This window comes from Schistocerca americana, chromosome 3 (assembly GCF_021461395.2).
Source record: "Schistocerca americana isolate TAMUIC-IGC-003095 chromosome 3, iqSchAmer2.1, whole genome shotgun sequence".
NCBI classification, from domain to species: Eukaryota; Metazoa; Arthropoda; class Insecta; order Orthoptera; family Acrididae; genus Schistocerca; species Schistocerca americana.
The window spans coordinates 325949352-325974018 of NC_060121.1; the positions used below are offsets into that span (position 1 = coordinate 325949352).

The 24667-nt window shown below is 43.1% G+C and overlaps 1 protein-coding gene across 3 annotated transcripts in view; it reads left to right on the forward strand.

The window, feature by feature from the left end:
* The window catches only part of LOC124606911 (ABC transporter G family member 23-like), a 506422-nt gene that overhangs the window by 70426 nt on the left and 411329 nt on the right, over positions 1-24667 (forward strand). The window contains exon 1 of one of the 3 annotated variants that reach the window (XM_047139015.1): positions 17356-17376. The exons of the other annotated variants lie outside the window; for them this stretch is intronic. The gene's annotated coding sequence lies outside the window, so the exon portion shown is untranslated. Of the gene's footprint in view, positions 1-17355; positions 17377-24667 lie in introns of those variants that run through there. 3 annotated transcript variants of the gene reach the window in all.

Sequence of the window (24667 nt, forward strand, 5' to 3'; positions counted from 1 at the left end):
TAGTTAGGTTTAAGTAGTTCTAAGTTCTAGGGGATTGATGACCTCAGATGTTAAGTCCCACACTGCTCAGAGCCATTTTTTGGCACACGTCCTACACCATTACAGAGCCTCCATCATCAGTCCCCTGCTGACATGCAGGGTCCATGGACTCATATGGTTGTCACTGTAGTGTTGGCACAAGAGCCAACACTGTGTTTCTAGAGGAGGCCGAAATGCACGCGTTTAATTACACGCTGAATGGCGTGAGGTCTGGAGCAGGACAATATCTTGAGAATTGCAAATAAAGTACGTAGATGATGTAATACTTAACTTTAATCCACAATTGTAGAACATCTCTCGTTACGGTACATGCTTCATAATATTAATTATCAACTGCTATGGCGCCTTGCTAGGTCGTAGCAAATGACGTAGCTGAAGGCTATGCTAACTATCGTCTCGGCAAATAAGAGCGTATCGGTCAGTGTAGCTTCGCTAGCAAAGTCGGCTGTACAACTGGGGCGAGTGCCAGGACGTCTCTCTAGACCTGCCGTGTGGTGGCGCTCGGTCTGCTATCACTGACAGTGGCGACACGCGGGTCCGCCGTATACTAACGGACCGCGGCCGATTTAAAGGCTACCACCTAGCAAGTGTGGTGTCTGGCGGTGACACCACAGTCTCCATATCCGTAGACGTTCATCCACTTCATACAATATGAAGCGAGATTCGTCCGACAAGACAACATGTCTACAGTCATTAACCGTCCAATGTCGGTGTTGTCGCGCTCAGGTGAGGCGTAAAGTTTCGTGTCGTGAAGTCATCAAGAGTACACGAGTGAGTCTTCGGCTCCGAAAACCCATACTGATGATGTCTCGCTCAATGGTCCGCACGCTGACACTTAATGATGGCCCAGCATTGAAATCTGCAGCAGTTTGCTGAAAGGTTGCAATTCAGTCACGTTGAACGATTATCTTCAGTCGTCGTCGGTCTCGTTGTTGCAGAATCTTTTTCCGGCCGCCGCGATGTCGAAGATTTGATATTTTAACGGATTCCTGATATCACGGTATACTCCTGAAATGGTCGTATGGGAAACTTCCCACCGCTACCTCGAAGAATGGCTCTGAGCACTATGCGATTTAACTTCTGAGGTCATCAGTCGCCTAGAACTTAGAACTAATTAAACTTAACTAACCTAAGGACATCACAAACATCTATGACCGAGGCAGGATTCGAACCTGCGACCGTAGCAGTCGCTCGGTTCCAGACTGCAGCGCCCAAAAGCGCACGGCCACTCTGGCCGTCTACCTCGGAGATGCTGTGTCCCATCGCTCGTGCGCTGACTGTAACACCGCGCTCAAACTCACTTAAATCTTGATAACCTGCCATTGTAGCAGCAGTAACCGATCTAACTCCTGCGCCAGACACTTATTTTCTTATATGGGCGTTGCCGACCGCTGTGCCGTATTCTGCCTGTTTATATATCTCTGTATTTTAATACGCATGCCCATACCAGTTTCTTTGGCGCTTCAGGGTACCTCAGCACTCCTACCGGCCGACCCATATTCCCACCTAGCGCCACCTATCTGCATGTCCAAAAGAACAGAAACCACGCATTCACATAATTTCCGTTGTGTCTTGTAGAATTAAAATAAGTACATCCAGCTCAATGCAACAATACTCTGTTAGTTGTCTACCCGAAACATGTTTTGGCGATGTTTAAGTATTATTGCCAGATTTTACATCAAGGAATATAAAAAATACGGTAACGCACATTGAAAATGTCGTGACGCGTAATGGTTACCATTACTGACTATTTGTTGAAATATTTTGATGCCTCTTTGTTTATACACATGTAACCTCTTCAGAGGGACAACGGCCTTGCCGCCGTGGGTACACCGGTTCCCGTGATATCACCGAAGTTAAGCGCTGTCGCGCGTGGTCGGCACTTGGATGGGTGAACATCCGGGCCGCCGTGCGCTGTTGACATTTCTTCGGAGTGCACTCAGCCTCGTGATGCCAATTGAGGAGTTACTCGACCAAATAGTAGCGGCTTCGGTCAAGAATACCATCTTACGACCGGGAGAGGGGTGCGCTGACCCCACGCCCCTCCTATCCGCATTCTCCACCGAGAATGAGACGGCGGTCGGATGGTCCCGGTAGGCCACTCCTGGTCTGAAGGAGTGCTTAAAAACTTCTTCAGAGTTCTGCCCAAATGACAGAGGTCATATTTAATAGAAGGGCTTACAGTATGTACGATTTGTGCTTATCGAAGAAACCTCAGATAATGTCAGAGAGAAAATTAATTTGGTATTCGAATGCTACTTGAGGTCAACTACACAACTGCTCATCATACATTAACCTAGCCACAGACTAAGATATCTGTTGCTTGAAATATTTACGTCAAGCGTAATTTTCGTAGGAGAATCTTCCTGTATTTTTAATTATCATCCACAGATTATTATTATGGAAGAACGAACCTGAAATATTTGTGCTAGTATATGGATTCCAGATTTTGCTTGTTGCACTACGTTTATTTATTATTATTGCCCTAGCACATCAGTTCTGCTAATATCCATCTTTTGGTCTAGAATTTCCAAACAACATTTCATATCACGCATTTTTCAATAAATCTAGCAGAAGAAACTACTGAAGAAACATACAAAACACAGATTTAGTCATTGCAGCGACGTCACAAGATTTAGTTTTTATTACGCCATTTTAGTACATGTAGTTTCTATCACTCATAAAAATCATATTGCCAACAATTATTCAATTCTAAAAGAATATGACGTCAGGACGAAAGTTCAAAGCCTCTTATTTACAAAAATAAAAGTTACTGATGAATGGCACGCGTTACGAGATCACTAGCTACATTGTTTCGACAGGTGCAGTACTGTATTTCCATTCCTGTAGTGAAAACGGTGCCACGTGGCGAAAATGTCCGCGCAATCCCAGGATTTGCATCAAACAGCTATACTGTATGACGCAACTTGTTGATACAGACGCACCTGAAAGTGTCTCAGTAGCTTCTCAATATGATAACAAAAGCTGGTGTGTGTTTTATTTGTTTTTACACAACAGAATTTCCAGAAACAGTTCAGATGTCATCTGCAATAGGAGAAAAGCAAATTAAAAGTTAAATAGTTTGCTTCGTACGTTATTTCAAGCAACTGGTTGTTCCACTGTGCAAAGTTTATTTGCCACTGCCTTTGGATGTCTTCTACAATAGGAGAGAATCGTATCAAACATTAAATAGTTTTGCTTCGTATGGCATTTCGAGCATGCTTTTCCATTGGGAAAAGATTATTTACAATTGACAGGCTCCATAACAACGCAAAGTGCCCTAAATTTTCAAAGGCACACAGGTTAATCATTTGATGTCAATCCACTCGGCTACACAATGCAAATACGTGCTTGCAGCCTATTAAGCGACTTCGAAAACATTACCTTTGCATATTACATGGAATTTTATTCACAAGACAGGTTTCCACTCAATTATGAATGAATTTCAAGTACCTATGCCGAGGACAGCCAGTCGCATAATGTAATGTTCATGCTTCATTAAATGGAGTTCAGAATTTGTTGTGATGCTTTCATGTGAGTTCGCAAAATATGTTTACATCTTTTGTCATCAATACAGATCGCGCATATTGTTATGCTTACAAGTCATGAAGGCATATAATGTCGTGAAATGCTATGTCATTAGATACGAGTATGTCAGTGAAGTCACTGAAATGGCACAAAATGGCATTTTTTTGTCTTTGTGCATCGCGTTTCTTGGTGCTCTGTATTAACTTTTCTAACGTAATTCAACGATTTCGTCTGTTTTCAAATAAGTTAAATGCACTAATAATGATCCAAAACGAGTATGGTTAAAAGTACTCGTAATGTGGTACTACACCGAAGCGCCAAAGAAACTAGTATAGGCATACGTATTGAAGTAGACAGATATATAAACAGGCAGAATACGGCGGTCGGCAGCACCTATATACAATAATACAACAAGTGTCTGGCGCAGTTGTTAAATTGGTTAGTGCTGCTACAATGGCAGCTTATCAAGATTTAAGTGAGTCTGAACGTTGTGTTACAGTCAGTGCACGAGCGATGTGACTCAGCATCTCCGAGGTAGCGGTGGGGATTTTCCCGTACGACCATTTCACGAGTGTACCGTGAATATAAGGAATCCGATAAAACATCGAATCTCAGACATCGCAGCGGCAGGAAAAAGATCCTGCAAGAACGGGGCCGACGACGACTGACGAAAATGCTTCATCTTGACAGAAGTGCAAACCTTCAGCAAATTGCTGCAGATTTCAATGCTGGGCCATCAACAAGTGTCAGCGTGCGAACCATTCAACGAAACATCATCGATATCGCCTTTCACAGCCGAAGATCCACTCGTGTACCTTTAATGACTGCACGACACAAAGCTTAACGTCTCGCCTGGGCCATTGGAGTGTCGATGACAGATAACATGTTGCCTGAGCGGACGAATCTCGTTTCACATTGTTTCGAGCGGATGGCAAAAGTGTATGGAGACAATCTCATGAACCCAAGGGTCCTGCATGTCAGCAGGGGACTGTTGAAGCTGGTGGAGGCTCTGTAATGGTGTGGGGCGTGTGCAGTCGGAGTGATATGGGTACCTTGTTACTTCTGGATACGACTCTGGCTGGTGACACGTTCTTAAGCATCCTGTCTGATCACCTGCATCCATTCGCTTCAGTCTGGAACCGCGCGACCGCTACGGTCGCAGGTTCGAATCCTGCCTCGGGCATGGATGTGTGTGATGTCTTTAGATTAGTTAGGTTTAAGTAGTTCTAAGTTCTAGGGCACTGATGACCTCAGATGTTAAATCCCATAGTGCTCAGAGCCATTTGAACCATTTTTTCCCGTGCTTACAATAACCTGTGATCTTGCAATGTTAGTCACTCACACATGTTACCTAGACAAATGCATCTCTACATTAATTAACGTTTTTGTTGAGATTTTTTTCTGTCATTGTAAATTTATAGTTTTGTTGGTTCTCAGCGATATCCACCGTCCGCTCTCATATCCTTTATGCAAGATTAACTCTATTTATTACATCACGTAATACTGAGACACACGAAATGATTATTATTATTGGGCACTTTAGGCCTATAGCTCTTTTCTAAAGCAGTTGTGTCAATGACTTGGATATTTAAAATGGTTTCATCTTTCCGAAATTACTTCGACGCTGTGGAATTCCACATGAAGAATTTGAAGACTTGTTTTTGTTTATCAAGCGACCGTCTGCTTATTATCTGGTTCAAGGGAAACGGGAAGCTGAGGCGCACAGCAATCTTTTCGGCGAGAGCGCCGTCACAAAAAAAAAAAAAAAAAAAAAAAAAAAAAAATCATATTGAGGTCACAGTTTCTACATGTATACATTTGGGAGGCGTTAGGAGCCAATGAATGCATTGTGCAGGTAGAGAGATAAAGTGAAAGAGAGAGGGAGAGAGAGGGATCTTGGCGTACACTAGCGAAAGTGCCGGTTCTCGTCCCTGGCCTCAAAACCTTTGGTTTCAACGCCGCCAGTTTATATGAGTTGTGATGTACGCGACTAAACACTGCAGTACAGCAGCGTACACACTAACTGTTAGGAACCATACCAACTGTATGATTTAACATAAGAGCAAATTTTGACAGGAAGTGTCGTTTCAAGGAAGATGTATTTACATGCTGTGTAGAAGTAAATGACCAGAAGTTTCCAATCACCGGTGAGGGAACAATAGGGAGCAAGGCCGGCCGAAGTGGCCGTGCGGTTAAAGGCGCTGCAGTCTGGAACCGCAAGACCGCTACGGTCGCAGGTTCGAATCCTGCCTCGGGCATGGATGTTTGTGATGTCCTTAGGTTAGTTAGGTTTAACTAGTTCTAAGTTCTAGGGGACTAATGACCTCAGCAGTTGAGTCCCATAGTGCTCAGAGCCATTTGAACCAATAGGGAGCAAAACTCACAGCACCGCGAACACAATAAAATGGTGATGGTGCCCTTTGGAGGAAGTTGGCGCCGAGGGATTCTAGGAAACTGGACTGAAATTCATGTATGATCTTTCTTATTTAGCTTTTTCAGGGTGTGCTAGCATCGCTTCAAAAGAAAGCTAAGAAGTGTCACTCGAAAACGCTATTGCTCTTTTCCATTTCTCAGTCTGGAAGACCTATTAAAATTTCAGCAACAGGAAGAAAAGAGAACAACTAAGTTTTATTTATTGGGCGTATACAGTATAATATTAAGAATAAGTAATAAGATTTGTAGGTGATTTGAGGCTGTTACAAGGTATGAAATTCAGTACTCAGAGTTGCCACATCTGGCAGCAGCAATGGCTCAAACTGGCAGAGCATGTGGTCGAACCTAGCTTGGATTATACATACGGTACGTCATTTCATACTGGTTCAACTCTATCGTAGTAGCTGGCTAGTGCTGGCATGGCAATTCCTCGGAGACCCATGATCAGATGTTTTCAGTGGGTGAGAGAGCTGTGAAACATGCTGGTTGGAGTAACGGTAAGAACAAGGTAGGTCAGCACAACATGGGGAAGCATATAGTCTAATGTTATCTTATTGAGAGGTCTCAAAAATAAGGCATAGTCACCAGCCGGAGTGGCCGTGCGGTTCTAGGCGCTACAGTCTGGAACCGAGAGACCGCTACGGTCGCAGGTTCGAATCCTGCCTCGGGCGTGGATGTGTGTGATGTCCTTAGGTTAGTTAGGTTTAATTAGTTCTAAGTTCTAGGTGACTGATGACCTCAGAAGTTAAGTCGCATAGTGCTCAGAGCCATTTGAACCATTTAAGGCACAGTCGCCGGCCATAATGCCTCAGAAATGTAACAGGTGCTTTCCAAATTTCTGTCTATTCGAACCAGAGCTGTTCATGTTTTGTACCAATGGCACCCCATACCATCACACCAGATGCTGCGACGGTATGGCGACATTCGAATGCTACATGGCATTGGTCGTTTTCCTCGGACCCTCTACACAAGGATAAGTCCTATTTACGCAGAACCTCAACTGAGAATATCAGAAAAAAATGTTCAAATGTGTGTGAAATCTTATGGGACTTAAGTCCTAAGGTCATCAGTCCCTAAGCTTACACACTACTTAACCTAAATTATCCTAAGGACAGACACACACACACATGCCCGAGGGAGCACTCGAATCTCCGCCGGGACCAGCCCCACAGCCCATGACTGCAGCGCCTAAGACCGCACGGCTAATCCCGCGCGACAAAATATCAGAGGATGCCACTTCTGTGTCCAGTGTTATCGCTCCCGGCGCACTTCTCTGTTGGCACCATGGAAGGCCGCAACAGAAGTCGTCGAATTGACAGCCAGTGCTACTCCAGACGTCGTGGCAGTGTTCGTGTGTGCACTTGTCTTACTGCAGATAGTCTCATTTCCACCTCAAGGCATGAAACTTATTGTAGGCATAAGCCCGGCCAAGATATGAAATTGTCTGTCCTCTCGGGCGCTAGTATCGTGGGGCCGTTGAGCTTCTGCAAGACAATGAGTGGGCCTTTGTCGCAGTTGAATCCATTCACATGACTATCTGCCACTGTAGTTGCGCGGTCTTCGCGACGAATTGATAAGCGAAGGGACACGGGTTCTATTTACGGCTGTCGGAGATTTTCTCCGTTCGAGGACTTGGTGTTGTGTCGTCCTTACGTTCGTATCGTCATAATTTACATTCAGCTGTTGAGATCTAGATCTACATCTACATCTGCATGGTTACTCTGCAATTCACACTTAAGTGCCTGGCAGAGGGTTCATCGAACCATTTTCGTACTACTTCTCTACCATGCCACTCTCGAATGGCACGTGGGAAAAAGGAACACCTAAATCTTTCCGTTCGAGCTCTGATTTCTCTTATTTTATTATGATAATCATTTCTCCCTACGTAGGTGGGTGTCAACAAAATATTTTCGCATTCGGAAGAGAAAGTTGGTGATTGAAATTTCGTAAATAGATCTCGCAGCAAATAAAACCGCCTTTGAAACTTCCTGGCAGATTAAAACTGTGTGCCGGACCGAGACTCGAACTCGGGAGTTTTGCCTTTCGCGGGCAAGTGTTCTAGCAACGGAGCTAACGAAGCACGACTCACGCCCCGTCCTCACAGCTTTACTTCCTCCAGTACCTCGTCTCCTACCTTCCAAACTTTACAGAAGCTCTCCTGCGAACCTTGCAGGACTAGCACTCCTGAAAGAAAGGATATTGCGGAGACATGGCTTAGCCACAACCTGGGGGATGTTTCCAGAATGAGAATTCCACTCTGCACCGGAGTGTGCGCTGATATGATACTTCCTGGCAGATTAAAAGTGTGTGCCGGACCGAGACTCGAACTCGGGACCTTTGCCTTTCGCGGGCAAGTGCAGAGTGGAAATCTCATTCTGGAAACATCCCCCAGGATATAGCTAAGCCATGTCTCCGCAATATCCTTTCTTTCAGGAGTGCAAGTCCTGCAAGGTTCGCAGGAGAGCTTCTGTAAAGTTTGGAAGGTAGGAGACGAGGTACTGGCGGAAGTAAAGCTGTGAGGACAGGGCGTCAGTCGTGCTTGGGTAGCTCAGTTGGTAGAGCACTTGCCCGCGAATGGAAAAGGTCCCGAGTTCGAGTATCGGTCCGGCACACAGTTGTAATCTGCCAGGAAGTTTCATATCAGCACACATTCCACTGCAGAGTGGAAATCTCATTTCAGAAAATAGGTAATCTGCCGCCTTTGACTACATAATATGGATTTATCTGTTCGTATCCTCGGAAACGACACATTAACCGAAAAATAGCTTTTCAACTTCAGTTTTCACCCTTTATCTCTGACTATTCGTAATGCTCAAATAGTGATATGATGCCCGATCACAACATGATTTTTGAGCAGAGTGTCAAAAAATTAGAATCAATAGGAGAATGCTAGTGATTTTTTGTAGTATTCAACCACTTATCATTTATCGTGAAAAGCACCGAAAGTTGGACGAACTATGTTTTCTGTCATTTGCCTATTTAGTTAACTATTTTAATTCTATATATCTTGAAATCGAAAGAGTCAGTTTTGTAATCTTTGTTCGATTTCTACGTTTGTTACAGGAAGGAATAGGAACAAAGATGAAAATAGCTTAATTCAGAAACCGGTTATTTTGGACGGTTAAACCGAAGTAACCGAAAACATAGTGCTGTCCTGATGCCACAGTCAAGGTCACCTAAGACAGGATCTGTCTGTGAATCGTGTAAAGTCTGTTCCATATCGCATACTATTTTAACTGTTAATGTATTGTACCCTCGATGCCGGAATTTGAGGATCAGCCAAGTATTTGCCTACACGGGCGTGGAGGCCGTCTTAGAAAAAACACCCGAGTTGGCCTGTGTACCAGCCCACGGTCCTTAACCCACCGCGCGGGTTCGCTTTGGGTCGCGCGCACCTCCCTTATCGGAAGCTATCGCGCTACGCTACATGAGCAACAGAACGTTTAGTCAGTGCCAGTGCGTCACAGAAATGTTAACCGACTCCGTCGTGCAAAGCTCTGAGACTTCCTAAAAACGTCCGATTCCAGTTAATTTTTCTGGCTAGTCTGATGTGGCCCGCTACGAAATCCTCTCCTGTACCAACCTTTTCATCGCTGAGTAGCACTTGGAACCTACTTCCTCAATTACTGGTTGGATGTATTCCAATCTTTGTCTCCTTCTACAGATTTTGTCGTGTACAGCTCCCTCTAATACCACGGAAGCTACTACTTGACGTCTTAACCCATTTTCCATCCGTCGTTCTTGTCGGCGTTTTCCATTTGTTCCTTTCTTCACCTATTCTGCGGAAAACCTCTTCATTACCCTTATCAGCCCGTCTAACTTTCAACATTTTTTCTGTAGCACCACACCTCAAGCGGTTAGATTCCTTTCTGTTCCAGATTTTTTAAACAGTGCATGATTCACTACAATACAATGATGTGCTCCAGACGCGCACTCTCAGAAATGTTTTGCCTACGTTTGGCACTAATAGACATTATTTTGGACAGGAATGTCACCTTTACATGTGCTAATGTGCTTTTTATGTCCTACTTGCTTCGTTTGTCATTGGCTAATTTGCTTTCAAAGTAGCAGAATTCCTTAACTCCGCCTACTTCGCGATCATGAACTTTGATGTTAAACTTCTTGGTATTCTCATTTTTGCCACTTCTCATTACTTTTGTCATTCTTCGCTTTACTGTCAATCCATGTTCTGTACTCGTTACACTGCTCATTCTGTTCTACATATTATGTAATTCTTTTTCACTCGTGAAAGGTAGTGGCGAAAGACTGCCTCCCTGTCTCTTTTCGATCCGTGTTTGAGTATGACTAGAGAAACGTGTAAGGACCACGAGGGTAAAATTATAGAAATTTTGGCCATCAAACTGAGATTCCACCTTGAGCATCAGGAATATGGAAGGAGGGAATGATTCAGGTAAATCAAATCCCCCCGTCCCCTCCAAATACCCGACGTGCAAAGTACATTGGAGCCGGCCGTTGTGACCGAGCAGTTATAGGCGCTTCAGTCCGGAACCGCGCTGCTGCTACGGTCGCAGGTTCGAATCCTGTCTCGTGTATGGATGTGTGTGATTTCCTTAGGTTAGTTAAGTTTAATTAGTTCTAAGTCTAGGGGACTGATGACCTCAGATGTTAAGTCCCATAGTGCTCAGAGCCATTTGAGCCAAAGTACATTGGCTTGCGGAGTAATGCCACCGATCGCCTGTGAATGTCCGCAGTATCTGCAGCTTCCTTCCACAGAAACCAAGTCATCCAGGGCTGTCCTTGATGAAAACGCTCCAGGTTGTCTGCTCAAGTAACGACAGCACTTGGGAAATTGTGTAGAGATAAAAATTTTTAGTGATTGTCCTGTCACCTTTGGTTAGACCAAAGTAGTACATAATTGCAGCTGTAACGCCGAGTCAAATAGCGCACCATGACTGGCGAGGAAAAAGTAAAGTGAAAATAAATATTGAACACCCCTCGTATAAGTATTTCTACTATGCGCTTAAAGTAGTAAAGGAGTTTTGCTATTTGGGGAGTAAAATAACTGATGATGGTCGAAGTAGAGAGGATATAAAATGTAGACTTGCAATGGCAAGGAAAGCGTTTCTGAAGAAGAGAAATTTGTTAACATCGAGTATAGATGTGTCAGGAAGCCGTTTCTGAAAGTATTTGTATGGAGTGTAGCCATGTATGGAAGTGAAACATGGACGATAAGTAGTTTGGACAAGAAGAGAATAGAAGTTTTCGAAATGTGGTGCTACAGAAGAATGCTGAAGATTAGATGGGTAGATCACATAACTAATGAGGAGGTATTGAATAGAATTGGGGAGAAGAGGAGTTTGTGGCACAACTTGACAAGAAGAAGGGACCGGTTGGTAGGACATGTTCTGAGGCATCAAGGGATCACAAATTTAGCATTGGAGGGCAGCGTGGAGGGTAAAAATCGTAGAGGGAGACCAAGAAATGAATACACTAAACAGATTCATAAAGATGTAGGTTGCAGTAGGTACTGGGAGATGAAAAAGCTTGCACAGGATAGAGTAGCATGGAGAGCTGCATCAAACCAGTCTCAGGACTGAAGACCACAACAACAACAACATTATGCGAAAATAAGTGTTGGTAAAATGTCGCAGCAACGATTTGTTTGCTCTGTAACGAAGGACTCCCCGCGGGCAGAGACGCTATATTCATGTGTCAGAAACCTTTCTTCCGAATCAGTACAGCCCTTATGACAGATGCGTAGTGCCGAGGCGCCTGGCTTTCACGGTCAGCGCTTCACCATCTGTGCTGTCCGCTCGTGTGTCACGGCTGATGCGAAGCGTCAATCAGCCAGAAACTCTCACTCCGAGATCCGCTGTCGGCTCCTCAGTGGAAAATTCCGTGCGGGAACGGAAATTAGGCGGCGCGAACCATCCTTTCTCTGCACTACCATCTCAGTCGGAGGCGCTAGTCTTGGTGCGTCGCAGCGGAGCCTCAGTGGCATTTAAAACTGTTGGAGAGAGTGCTGGAGCTTTCGATGGACCCTGAGGCGTTCTCCCGTGGCTACGCATCAGCACCAGTCTCGGAAATGACAATCCAGCACTGAGGCTAGGAGGAAGAGGACTACATTTACGCCTGCATCTACATCAGTACTCCAAAAGCCACCAGGCGGTGTGTGGCAGAGGGTACTTCTGGTACCCCCTTCCCTGTTCCATTCTCGAACGGAGCATGGGATGAATGATTGTCGGTAAGCCTCTGTATTAGTTCTAATTTCTTGATTTTTTGACGTGGCCATTTCGCGAGATGTATGTGGGAGGAAGTACTATGTTGTCCGACTCTTCCCAAAAGTACTCTTTCGGAATTTCAATAGTAAATCTCTCCGTGATGCACAAGGTCCCTCTTCCAGCGTCTGTCACTGGAATTTGTTGAGCACCTCCGTACAGCTCTCGGGCCGACTGAACGACATCGCGACAAAACGTGCCGCTCTTCGTTGGATCTTCTATACCTCTTCTGTTAGTCCTACCTAATAAGGGTCGGTCGGTCGAACAAGCGGCTTGTAAGCAAGCCACTTCTTTCGTGGGTGAGCTACACTTCCTTAAAATTCTCCCTATGAATGTCTGGTGTCTGCTTTTCCTACTGTTTGTCATTCCACTTAAGGTCGCTCTGGATAGTTAGTTCTAGTATTTTACGGCTTATACAGTTTCCAGCACTTTGTTATCAATAGTGCTGCAGATTGAAAGAAACCTGAATCAGTAGTGTAGCTGTTTACGGTAGTGGGTTTCTTTTCCTATGTATGGGAAATATGTTACATTTATTTACATTTAGGATCAACTGCCAGAGACTGCACCATTCATCAGTCTTTCGTAGAAAATTTTTCGAAGTCGATACAGGTACTGGTGTTGCTACTTTCTTATACGCAACCGCATCATCTGCGAACAGTCTTAAAGAGCCTCCGACGCTTTCTACTAGATTATTTATATACATTCTAAACAGTCACGGTCATTTCACACTTCATAGAGATACTTCGGAAATTACCCTTACATCTGTCGATTTTGTCCCGATTTGCTGGCTTCTATCTGCAAAAACACTCCTGAATCCAGCCGCCAATCTGGTCGGCGATAACGGCTTATAATTTATGCCCATCTGTCCTACGACCATTACTGAAAACGTGAATGACCTGTGCTTTTTTCCAGCGAGCTACGGTATCTGCTGCTAGAAGCGGAGTAAGTTCTTTCACATCTTACAGGTAGAATCTTACGGGTATCTTATCTGTCCCAGATGCCTTTCCATTACTAAGCGATTGTAGTTGCTTTTCTATTCCGCGATCGATTTTCAAAGTATCTACCATTCCGACGTTCGAACGGTGACTCAAAGGAGGGTCAAACGACAGGTTGTTGATGTTCCCTCTAAGTCAGTGAGGGGAAAGCAGAATGATACCTTAAAGAACGGCGCGGTCGAATTCCCTCCAAAGTGTGTCGCGTTCTAAGTGGCACTTATCTCTACGGACACTGAAGTCGAAGAAACATTATACTCTAGCCTCCTGCCAGCCATACCCCCTCATATTACCTCTATAACAATCACTTGACTTTTTGTTCGTCGCTGTTGGCAAGTAACGTTACATCTACATCATTAATCCACGTGTCACCTTACGTGTGTCAGAGGGTACTTTGCGTACCACGGTGACGTACCTATTTGCTATTCCTCACTGCGAATAGAACGCGGGAAGAGCAATTGTTTGTAAGCCCCCATGTCAGTTCGAATCTCGGTAATTTAACTTTCATGGGCTTTCAACGAGATACATGTAGGAGGAAGCAATATGCTGACTGACGCAATGATCACCATTGAGCTAATAACTGTGACACGGTATTTCACTGTCAAGATATTTTACATTTGTAGCCACAATTAATGTGCATCGTTTTACGCTTTTAAAATAATTAATACCTCTTTATTTGACTAGTTTTCTAGCAGTATTTTTAAAAACAGTGCTTGCAACGAGTTGTTAATGCGTTTGCTGCTGTTATATATGTATTTTGATGACTTGATCTCTTTTCTTATATTAACGAATACGCATAAGTCAATTTCAATGATGTTTTAGATTAACAGACGGTTGCATACGTAAGATTGGTAAAAGTGTTAAGGCGACAACACATGTGTCTGGTGCTAACATAATATGACCCATTGGTGCTGCTTTTCGCTTCGTTATTTAGTTAATATCATTATATTGTATTGTAGTTACAATTGTGAAAGATTTTGTAATGGAACTTTGAATGAAGATAAATAGAATTCTGATAATTCTTTACTCAAGAATGTAAATAGGAACTGAGACGCGCTATTTGTTGTAATTAGTCAGTGCCTTTGAACACACAATAAGAGTAGAATATTACTGTCGACTGTCGGAATGCATGAGTACATGATAAGCAACTAGTGGCATCTAGTGAATACATTTGTAATACTGACCCAGCCGGAAATCGTTAGTAACACCGAACGATAATTTCACATCACTAAATTTGTGCTACAAAAGTTGATTCTAAACTAAAAAAACAAGAGAAAAACATAACGAAATGTAACATAGTAACGTATTGTAACTACCATATAATACATTTATTATATTAAAAAAAACATGCATTATGAGCCACTGAAGATGCTTCGCAAATAAAACAACCGAAACGTGTATAGCAATAAACTGCCTTCAATTAGTTGCATGGACGAAACATACCTTCACGAACAATTAGTTGTTCTCATGGGGTATATGATAGTTCACGAGACCGCTCAGCCTTTGGCTAAGATTCACCCCTTGCTACCGTTCCATGTCCAATTTTTGTATCATTCTCTTGTTCGGTTTTACGAAACCAAACGACGACGCAACGTATCGAATTTTTTTCCTCGACAGTTATTACTCAGTACAGCCTACCTAGAAACACCCTTTCAAGCTTTTCAGACTGTTTCTGACCACACTGTATCTCATGAAATGATACCTGGTTGAAAAATATACGTTTCAGACGCTCCAAAGTGAAACCACCTTCTTAGAACAATTGATTGTTTACTTTTTGTCAATTTATTCTGTATTTCTTGCTTAATATGATGATATGTGTTAATTCTGTAAAAAAATTTAAAATTATATTTCAAAGTGAATATGCCTTAAAGCAATTTATTGTCAATTTTTTCCAATTTCTTCTTGTATTCGTTGCTTACTATGACTGTAAAGATCCATTTTGTGACATATTTTAAAATTAATTTTTCTTTATATGTTTAGAGGACTCAAAGCGTTAATATCGCAATCCATACTGATCCCTATGGAGGTTTTCGGTCACCATGAGGGTGATAGAACGCATAAACGTGTTCTAAAACTCCGAAACTGACAGCGAAATACTCCTTTGGTTGTGATTGTGTGTTCGAGGACTCTTCTTGAAAACTGGAATGATCGGCGTATTTTTCCAGTCACTAGGTACTCTTCGCTCCTCCGGCGACCTATGGTAAACTGCTACTAGAAGAAGAGCAATTTGTTTTGCATACCCTATGTAGAGACATATACATATCCAATCAGGTCCACTCCTCTGTTAATCAGGTTTGCAGCCACGAGCAGCTGAACTAGATATACTGTATACTACCATCTTTTTCCCTCATTACGGCATCCGGGCCCGAGTTGTGCACATCTTCGCACTCTGTGCCGTCCCAGATGTCCTGTTATGGAATAGAGAAGGTGACCTTGAGAGGGACAGCAGGTGGGGGGTGGCGGGTGGACGATCATCCCCGTGGCCATGGAGTGTAGTTCAAACCGTTACCACACAATTCGAAAGTGATGTAAAGAATACCAGCGTTAATATGTGGGTCAGTGGTTGTCAGACTTTTTGCTCAAGGGCCAGTGCTGACATACGAGGTGCATTCAAGTTCTAAGGCCTCCGATTTTTTTTCTCCAGACTGGAAAGAGATAGAAACATGCGCATTGTTTTAAAATGTGGCCGCGTTCATTGTCAATACGTCCCAGAGATGGCAGCACCGTACGGCAGATGGAAATTTACCGCCAGCGGCAAGGATGAGAACTGTTTTAAATACTTAAAATGGCGACGTTTTCCTTACTTGAACAGCGTGCAATCATTAGTTTTCTGAATTTGCGTGGCGTGAAACCAATTGAAATTCATCAACAGTTGAAGGAGACATGTGGTGATGGAGCTATGGATGTGTCGAAAGTACGTTCGTGGGTGCGACAGTTTAATGAAGGCAGAACATCGTGTGACAACAAACCGAAACAACCTCAGGCTCGCACAAGCCGGTCTGACGACATGATCGAGAAAGTGGAAAAAATTGTTTTGGGGGATTGCCGAATGACTGTTGAACAGATCGCCTCCAGAGTTGGCATTTCTGTGGGTTCTGTGCACACAATCCTGCATGACGACCTGAAAATGCGAAAAGTGTCATCCAGTTGGGTGCCACGAATGCTGACGAATGACCATATGGCTGCCCGTGTGGCATGTTGCCAAGCAATGTTGACGCACAACAACAGCATGAATGGGACTTTGTTTTTGTTGGTTGTGACAATGGATGAGACGTGGATGCCATTTTGCAATCCAGAAACAAAGCGCCAGTCAGCTCAATGGAAGCACACAGATTCACTGCCACCAAAAAAATTTCGAGTAACCGCCAGTGCTGAAAAAATGATGGTGTCCATGTTCTGGGACAGCCAGGGCGTAATCCTTGCCCATTGCGTTCCAAAGGGCACTATGGTAACAGGTGCATCCTACGAAAATGTTTTGAAGAACAAATTCCTTCCGGCACTGCAACAAAAACGTCCGGGAAGGGCTGCACGTGTGCTGTTTCACCAAGACAACGCACCCGCACATCGAGCTAACATTACGCATCAGTTTCTTCATGATAACAACTTTGAAGTGATTCCTCATGCTCCCTACTAACCTGACCTGGCTCCTAGTGACTTTCCAACAATGAAAGACACTCTCCGTGGCCGCACATTCACCAGCCGTGCTGCTATTGCCTCAGCGATTTTCCAGTGGTCAAAACAGACTCCTAAAGAAGCCTTCGCCGCTGCCATGGAATCATGGCGTTAGCATTGTGAAAAATGTGTACGTCTGCAGGGCGATTACGTCGAGAAGTAACGCCAGTTTCATCGATTTCGGGTGAGTAGTTAATTAGAAAAAAAATCGGAGGCCTTAGAACTGGAATGCACCTCGTATCTCTGGGGCACTTCGAGCCTATATGGGCCGATCTTGTTATTAATTGGTAGACCACATAAATTAGTATTTTGTGAGCACCATGGACAAGCTATAGTAAGGGCGTGGCATGTTGACCGCTGGCCACCAGGTACTGATCATTAAAAGTCGGCACTATGCGGAGAACTTCGTGTCGACTGTTCTCTGTTTCAGATTGCTGCCGCCTTCAGCGGCCTCACTTGCCTGACGAAGTGCTGTGAGTTGCCTTTTTGAGCGGATGGTTAATTGATAAATGACAGTAACTATACTTATCTTTAAGTTCATTATGAAATATGAGACACGATCAGAAATGTTTACTAAATGTTTTGAATGCCATTTTTCATCTTCTCATTGTATTACAACAGCCTTAATTCAATTTAATATTCTTTGCTACAGACACGTATCTCATTTGAATACGACCGTCTTTGTAATGCGCATTGACGAATCCGTGTGACTTCCGTATCAAAATTTATCGCATAGCAGCTGATCAATACGCGTTGCTCACGCTTGTGAGGTAATGCTGGAAGACAAATAACACCACATGGCCATCTCGCATACTTTAATCGCACAGTGGCCGTGCTACTTATATCTCTGCCATTGAGGAAGCGGCCAGCTTTAATCATCAGTTAATGGGCGAATTCACCAATGTCAATTAAAATCAACCACTTCCTAAGATATTACTGTCTTTGTTTGTTACTGAGCACGAAAACTACGCTATTAAGAAGTTCTTAAGGTCAACTGACCTAGGCGCTACAGTCTGGTTCAAATGGTTCAAATGGCTCTAAGCACTATGGGACTTAACTTCTGAAGTCATCAGTCCCCCAGAACTTAGAACTACTTAAACCTAACCAACCTAAGGACATCACACACATCCATGCCCGAGGCAGGATTCGAACCTGCGACCGTAGCGGTCGCGCGGTTCCAGTCTGAAGCGCCTAGAACCGCTCGGTCACAGCGGCCGGCTCGTGTACTTTACTCTGGCCGTTTGCGGCCCTCGAGCTGCAGTTTGATGACCACTGATGTAAGCGAACAAGGAAAAGAAAGGAACATTGGGTTTAACGTCCCGTCGATATCGGGATCATTACAGGCGGAGCACAAGCTCGGATTGTGTCAAAGATGGGGAAGAAAATTGGCCTTCCCCTTTTAAAAGAACGATCCCGGCATTTGCCTGGAGCGATTTAGGGAAATAACTGAAAACCTAAGTCTGGATGGCCGGATACGGCTTTGAACCGTTGTCGTGTCGAATGCGACACCAGTTTGCTAACCACTGCGCCATCACGCTCGCTGTGAACAAGGAAATAAAACAGGCGAACAATAAGTTTCTATATCGGTCACTGGTGAGAGACGGTAACAGATGGATCAGGACGTCAATAAAATGCCAAGTTAACACATGAGATACCTCTAACCATTGCTTACAGGAACTCGATTGACAAGCGGGATTCATCGCTTCATGTCTTAGTCAAGATACTTTTAACCTGGTATCGATGTGTTCCACAACTCAGCACTTGGAATTGCAGGCGATCTTTTTACATTCATTGCGCGTTAAATGACGATGCTCTAGCACCAGTGCTAGCATGCAGATCGAGCAAGTAATTAATCTCAAGACGGAAGGAATGGCAGCACCGGTCGTAAATTTTTAATCTGTTTACTACAGATCGCTTTCAGCTACTCTGTAGCTATCTTCAATGCTAATTGAATACAAGAACATAGGGAGAATCAGGCATTAAAATGTAAGTTAAAAACGTGTCACAAATGCAATTTGGTCATATAGACATGGCTGGAGATCATGGCTGTTATATAAGATAAATGGTTTATGGTGTTTACAAACATCACGTTTGCGGAAAAAAACCCTATTAACCTCTGAAATTTTGTCGATGGTGTTTGTGTTCACCCTGTATTGCCTTTGCTGGTCAGTAGTTCGTGTTGAAAAGTGTAGAGACGTGTAACAATTTCGTATCGGTCTCTTCTACACTACGGAGGATTCTCTTTTTGAGAAAGGAAATGGAACGTCATAAATGCTAACGAGAGAGTCTCTTATACAGAACGCGGGCAACTAACGCAAAGATTGGCGAAGGAATATTACGGTTGGTTGTACTCGAATGAAATACAATTCCCTGATTTCTGACTTTATATTTAGAAGACCTGATAAAAGTGCAATTATTTTCATTAGATGTAATTGTGAGCTTAGTAAAGTGGCATTACAATGTGTATGGTTCTTACTTATGGGCGGCTTTCGACAAACAAGTGTTCATGCCTCGTCATCTAAACATAAAATCAGAATCAGGAAATTATATACATATAACAAAGTGTACTTTTCCTTCGCCCACTCTTTGCGCTAGATGGGCGCATCCTCTATAATACAATAGTCAATATTTCAGTAGGTTATTCATCAAATACGAAAGTAAGTACAGGTCGTTAAAACAGTAAGATGTATTTAGAACCTAGTGAGTTCTTTACAGTAAAAGAGAGAGAATAGCAGTCTTCCATATTTTTTGGTACCCGGTGCCGGCCGGTGTGGTCGAGCGGTTCTAGGTGCTTCAGTCTGGAACCGCGCGACCGCTACGGTCGCAGGTTCGAATCCTGCCTCGGGCATGGATGTGTGTGATGTCCTTAGGTTAGTTAGGTTTAAGTAGTTCTAAGCTCTAGGAGGGTTTAAGTACTTCTAAAGTCTAGGAGTCTGATGACCTCAGATGTTAAGTCCCATAGTGCTCAGAGCCATTTGAACCATTTGATTTGGTACCCGGTGGTGTTACAAGATGGTTCAAATGGCTCTGAGCACTATGGGACTTAACAGCTGAGGTCATCACTCCCCTAGAACTTAGAACTACTTAAACCTAAGGACATCAGACACATCCATGCCCGAGACAGGACTCGAACCTGCAACCGTAGCGGTCGCGCAGTTCCAGACTGAAGCGCCTAGAACCGCTCGGCCAATCCGGCCGGCGGTGGAATTACACTTCAGGCTGGTAGATGTTTACACACTACACATACGCTTACGAGAGACGACACGGATTGGAAGACAAGGGCCGCTCCTTGTTGCAGCTCGCTGGCACTCTTCTTCCGACCGCGAAGTGTTTACGTTAGTTGGGCAGATGTTAGGAAGAGCAGATACAGCCCGAACAGCGCAGTGCGGCACTTGATCTCAAGACGACGCGTGATCAGCTGGAGCGTGTGTGCAGGAAACAGCGACTAACTGAGCTGAGTAAATCGTCGTAATTACTAAACTGTGCATTAGCTGCAAACTCATTTTATTCATAGAGGAGTTTATCCTGTTCTTTGGGATTCGTTGCATAAGTCTCCAGTTCTTCCAAAATGTCTAACCGCCTAGTTTTTTCGACATTATATAAAATTTTGAGTTGATGGTCACCACTATCAATATCATTCCCCTCCTTTTGGGTATGTAAGCCTAATACGATTTTATTGCTGATGTTGGTGGGTTCTTTGAACGTCAAAACAAGGGACGTGCCCGTCTGGCCGATTTAACTTCTATCACAATAACGGCAAGATATTTTGTACACACCAGATCCCTCATATTTATTACTCCTATGCGGTAAATAACAACGCACTCGTGTATTTATGTTATCTGCTGATCTGAACGCTGTTTTAAGTCCCATTTTCCGGAATATGTGCTCAGTTCTACCTGACGTTTTGCCTATGTATCGTACTTTACCTTATCATATTCCGTCTCTACTTGTCGTTCATTTCTTTTCTTATATTCTTCTTAATTTTGTTGTATATTTTTTCACTATGTCCGAGTCAAATTCGTTTGCGAGGGTGACTTGTCTTAATATGTCTAATTCTTAACTTCCGCTTGACTTGCATTTATGTTCCAGCATGCATTACGCACTGTGTTTCATACTTTTCTCCAACCCTGTAACTTTTTGTCCATGAGCTCGACCACCTTCTTTGTCTCTGATGTCATTTTAGACTCGCAAAAACGGTGGAAGTAAAAGACTGTGCAGCTCAAAGGCAACTTTTAAACTAACACATTGCCACGATCTGTGTATGGCGTTTGGCAAATTAATAAAGAATGATTCCCGTCGTACAGTGTTGCCGCTATGAAAACCGGAATATCAAACGCTGCTCGCTTACTCTTTCCCTCCTGGCCGCCCAAACCACAGTCGGTTTTTTGTCTTGTCAAGCAGCCTTCTCTATAGCGTTCTGTCCTTGGCATCTTCTTTCCTTGCTGCCAGTATCTGAACATCCTAGCTACTTAGTCTCTCCATCTCATTTTCAGCCTGCAAAAGATCTTCGCTTTTCGGGTTTCTTCTCCAACGGTTTCTCAGTCTTGTTGTCTCCCCTATAGATGTGCCCAGCCCATCTCAGCCTTCTTGTGTTGACTTCCGCAGCAATATCTGGTTCATTTAACAACTCCACGAGCTATCCGTTTTTTTCTTCTTCGCCATTTTCCTCCCTCATAAACTGGTCGAAATATTTTCCGAAAGATTTTATTTTCCAAAATTTTTATCTTTCTCTCTGTATAATTATTTACTCTCCACACTTCTGCTCCATATTATGATAATGGTCTGGTTATGGTTTTAGGTATTCTTATTTTGGTTCCTCTTGATAAAATTTCGGGTAACTGTATTTTGTTAAATGAATATGATGCTCTGGATGCCGCTTTTATCCTCGCTTTTAGTTCTTGTTTCTCATCATTTCTGTTATTTGCTCCGACCCAAAGATATTTAAACTCCTCTGTTTATTCAAACTCATTGTTATCAATCTGTATGGTTTTCCCGCCTTTTTGCCTTGCCGCTTCTTTCAACCCCAACAAATTTGTTTTCTCGTCATTTACCGCTAATCCAATTTCCTTGGCTTTTTGAAATAGCTTTCTTGCCAGTATTTTCAGGTCGTGAAGGCGTTCAGCGATTAATGCTGTATTATCTGGAATCGCCAGTACATTTGTTTTTATTCCTACGCGAATTCCCTTCTCGGCTTCACTTGGTACATCCAGTGCTTCCTGTATTATTACACTGAACAGAAGTGGTGATATTGTAAGTGGGCTGCTTTTGTGTTGGCAGCGCTGTGTAGCGCTTTGCATTGGGTCTCTGACTGCGCTTTCTATGTAAGAGACACTGTGGCTGGTCGGACTCGTTGTTGGAAGTTAATCGCCAGTACTGTTGGGCAGTTGCAAGTTAGTCGTCAGCAGTGATGGAAGTACTGTTGTGCAGTTGGAGGTGAACATCCAGCAGTGATGGATATTAAATGTGAGAAGTTAGCATTGATGGAGGATAGAGGTTTGAAGTGTTAGCGTAGGCTAAGGATCTTGTGAGGTAAGTGCTTAATGAAATGTATAGGTTATTGTTAAGATTTCTTTTTAGTCAGGGTCATTCTTTTGAATCAATTATTTGAAGTCAGGTTGTAATTTTTTTGAGCAGTCAGATTGCGTTGCGCTAGGATATTGTGGCTCTCAGTCATTCAGCAATTTACGTACAGCCACACTCATTTAAATAAAGAAGTTTCAATATTCCATCCCCTTGCCTGACTCCTGTTTTTATGTCAGAAGCTATCGAATATCCTCTATCCATATTCGATATCCGTTTTGAGCCTTCCAGAGTTACGTTTGCGAGATTTGTAATCTTCTTTGGCATTCCAAACTTTTGTATTTTCTCACAAAACCTGTTCTCTGTTGATGCAATCATAGGTTTTTTTAAACTCGAACTTCCAGTGAAATTTGCAACGTTGGCTGGTTCTTCGTTGCACTGATTTCTTAAAATGAACGAGCAATATTCCTAATATTTTTATATGGTTTCTTTCAGTGCAAATATCTGATCCGCGGTAGATCGAGTCTTCATAAATCCCACTTACTTCTCGTCTATTAGATTAGATTATATTATATTAGATTTACTTTCATTCCATTTGATCCGTAGTGAGGAGGTCCTACAGGATGTAGAACATGTCAGAAAAACAACAATACATGACAAAAATATTTACAACTAAAACATATAAGTTAATGCACCATCCCACAGGTCCCAAGTGGAATGATCGTCATTTTTTAATGAACGCTATATGAAAGAGTCATTTTACAAATACTAATGCACTGAATTTAAAATAAATTTTTTTTATTTGTTTATAAGGTAATAAACGTGTAATACAACTACTACAATACTTATTTACAATGAACACATTACTGCACTGAAATGGTGCAGAAGTTAGATTGTCCTTCCACACACACACACACACACACATACACACACACACACACACACACACACACACACACACACACACATATATATATATATATATATATATATATATATATATATATATATATATATTTCAGTGCAGTAATGTGTTCATTATATATATATATATATATATATATATATATATATATATATATATATATATATAATGAACACATTACTGCACTGAAATTGTGGAGAAGTTGACACAAATCAGTTGGTTTTACTGAGAAATTCATCAATGGAGTAGAAGGAGTTGGCCACCAATAAATCCTATAGGCTTCGTAAACTAAATTTCATTGGTTGTTAAGCTTTTTATGGCTGCTGGAAAGTTATAGTAAATATGTGTTCCTGAATAATGCACACCTTTTTGTACAAGACTAAGTGACTTTAAATCCTTGTGAAGATTATTCTTATTTCTAGTAATGATTCCATGAATTGAGCTATTGGTTTGAAAAAGTGATATACAGGGTGAAAAGTATTTAAACCGACAAACTCTGGGAGGTTGTAGGGGACATCAAAACAAATATTTTCCCCTAATGTCATTTTTTCCTATGAGGAGTATTGCGCTCTTCAGTTGTTAAGAGGCCGTATTACGATCTTCAGTTGTTAGAGGGCGTACTACGCTCTTCAGTTGTAGGCAACTGCTGTCCACCAGTGTAGTTGTGCATTGTCTCTGTCTACTAATGGAGCCATACACCTGGAGTGAGTACACTGCCATGCTTGGTGCGTACTACGTAGCGTACCACAACGGACGAGCTGCACTGCAGGTTTACCAACAACGATATCCTAATCGCCGTATCCCGCATCATACGACGTATGCTCCTGTGTACCAACGTCTGCGTGAGACCGGGTCATTCAGCAGATTACCTGGACAGAGACGCAGTCGCACGGTAAGAACGCTGCAATTTGAGGAAGCTGTCTTGCAGCCTGTGCAGCGGGATCCTTCAATCAGTGCGGTTCTTCGTTAATGTGTGGGTCGGTGTTGTTGGGGACTGTTTAATTGGACCGTATCTGCTATCTAGACCATTAAATGGCAGGCACTATTACAATTTTCTCGCCACAGCATTGCCAGAATTGCTGCAAGACGTCCCGCTCCCTACAAGATAACGCATGTGGTTCCAACATGACGGGGTACCGGCACATTTCCGTCGTCGTGTGCGTTGATTCCTGGACCGACGGTTCCCAGAAACGTGGATTGGCAGAGGTGGTCCTGTACCATGGCCTGCTCGATCCCCAGATATGTCCCCTCTGGACTTTTTGTTGGTTTAATTAATTTGTCGCCAGAGATATCTTCCTCTACCGGTTTAAATAATCCTC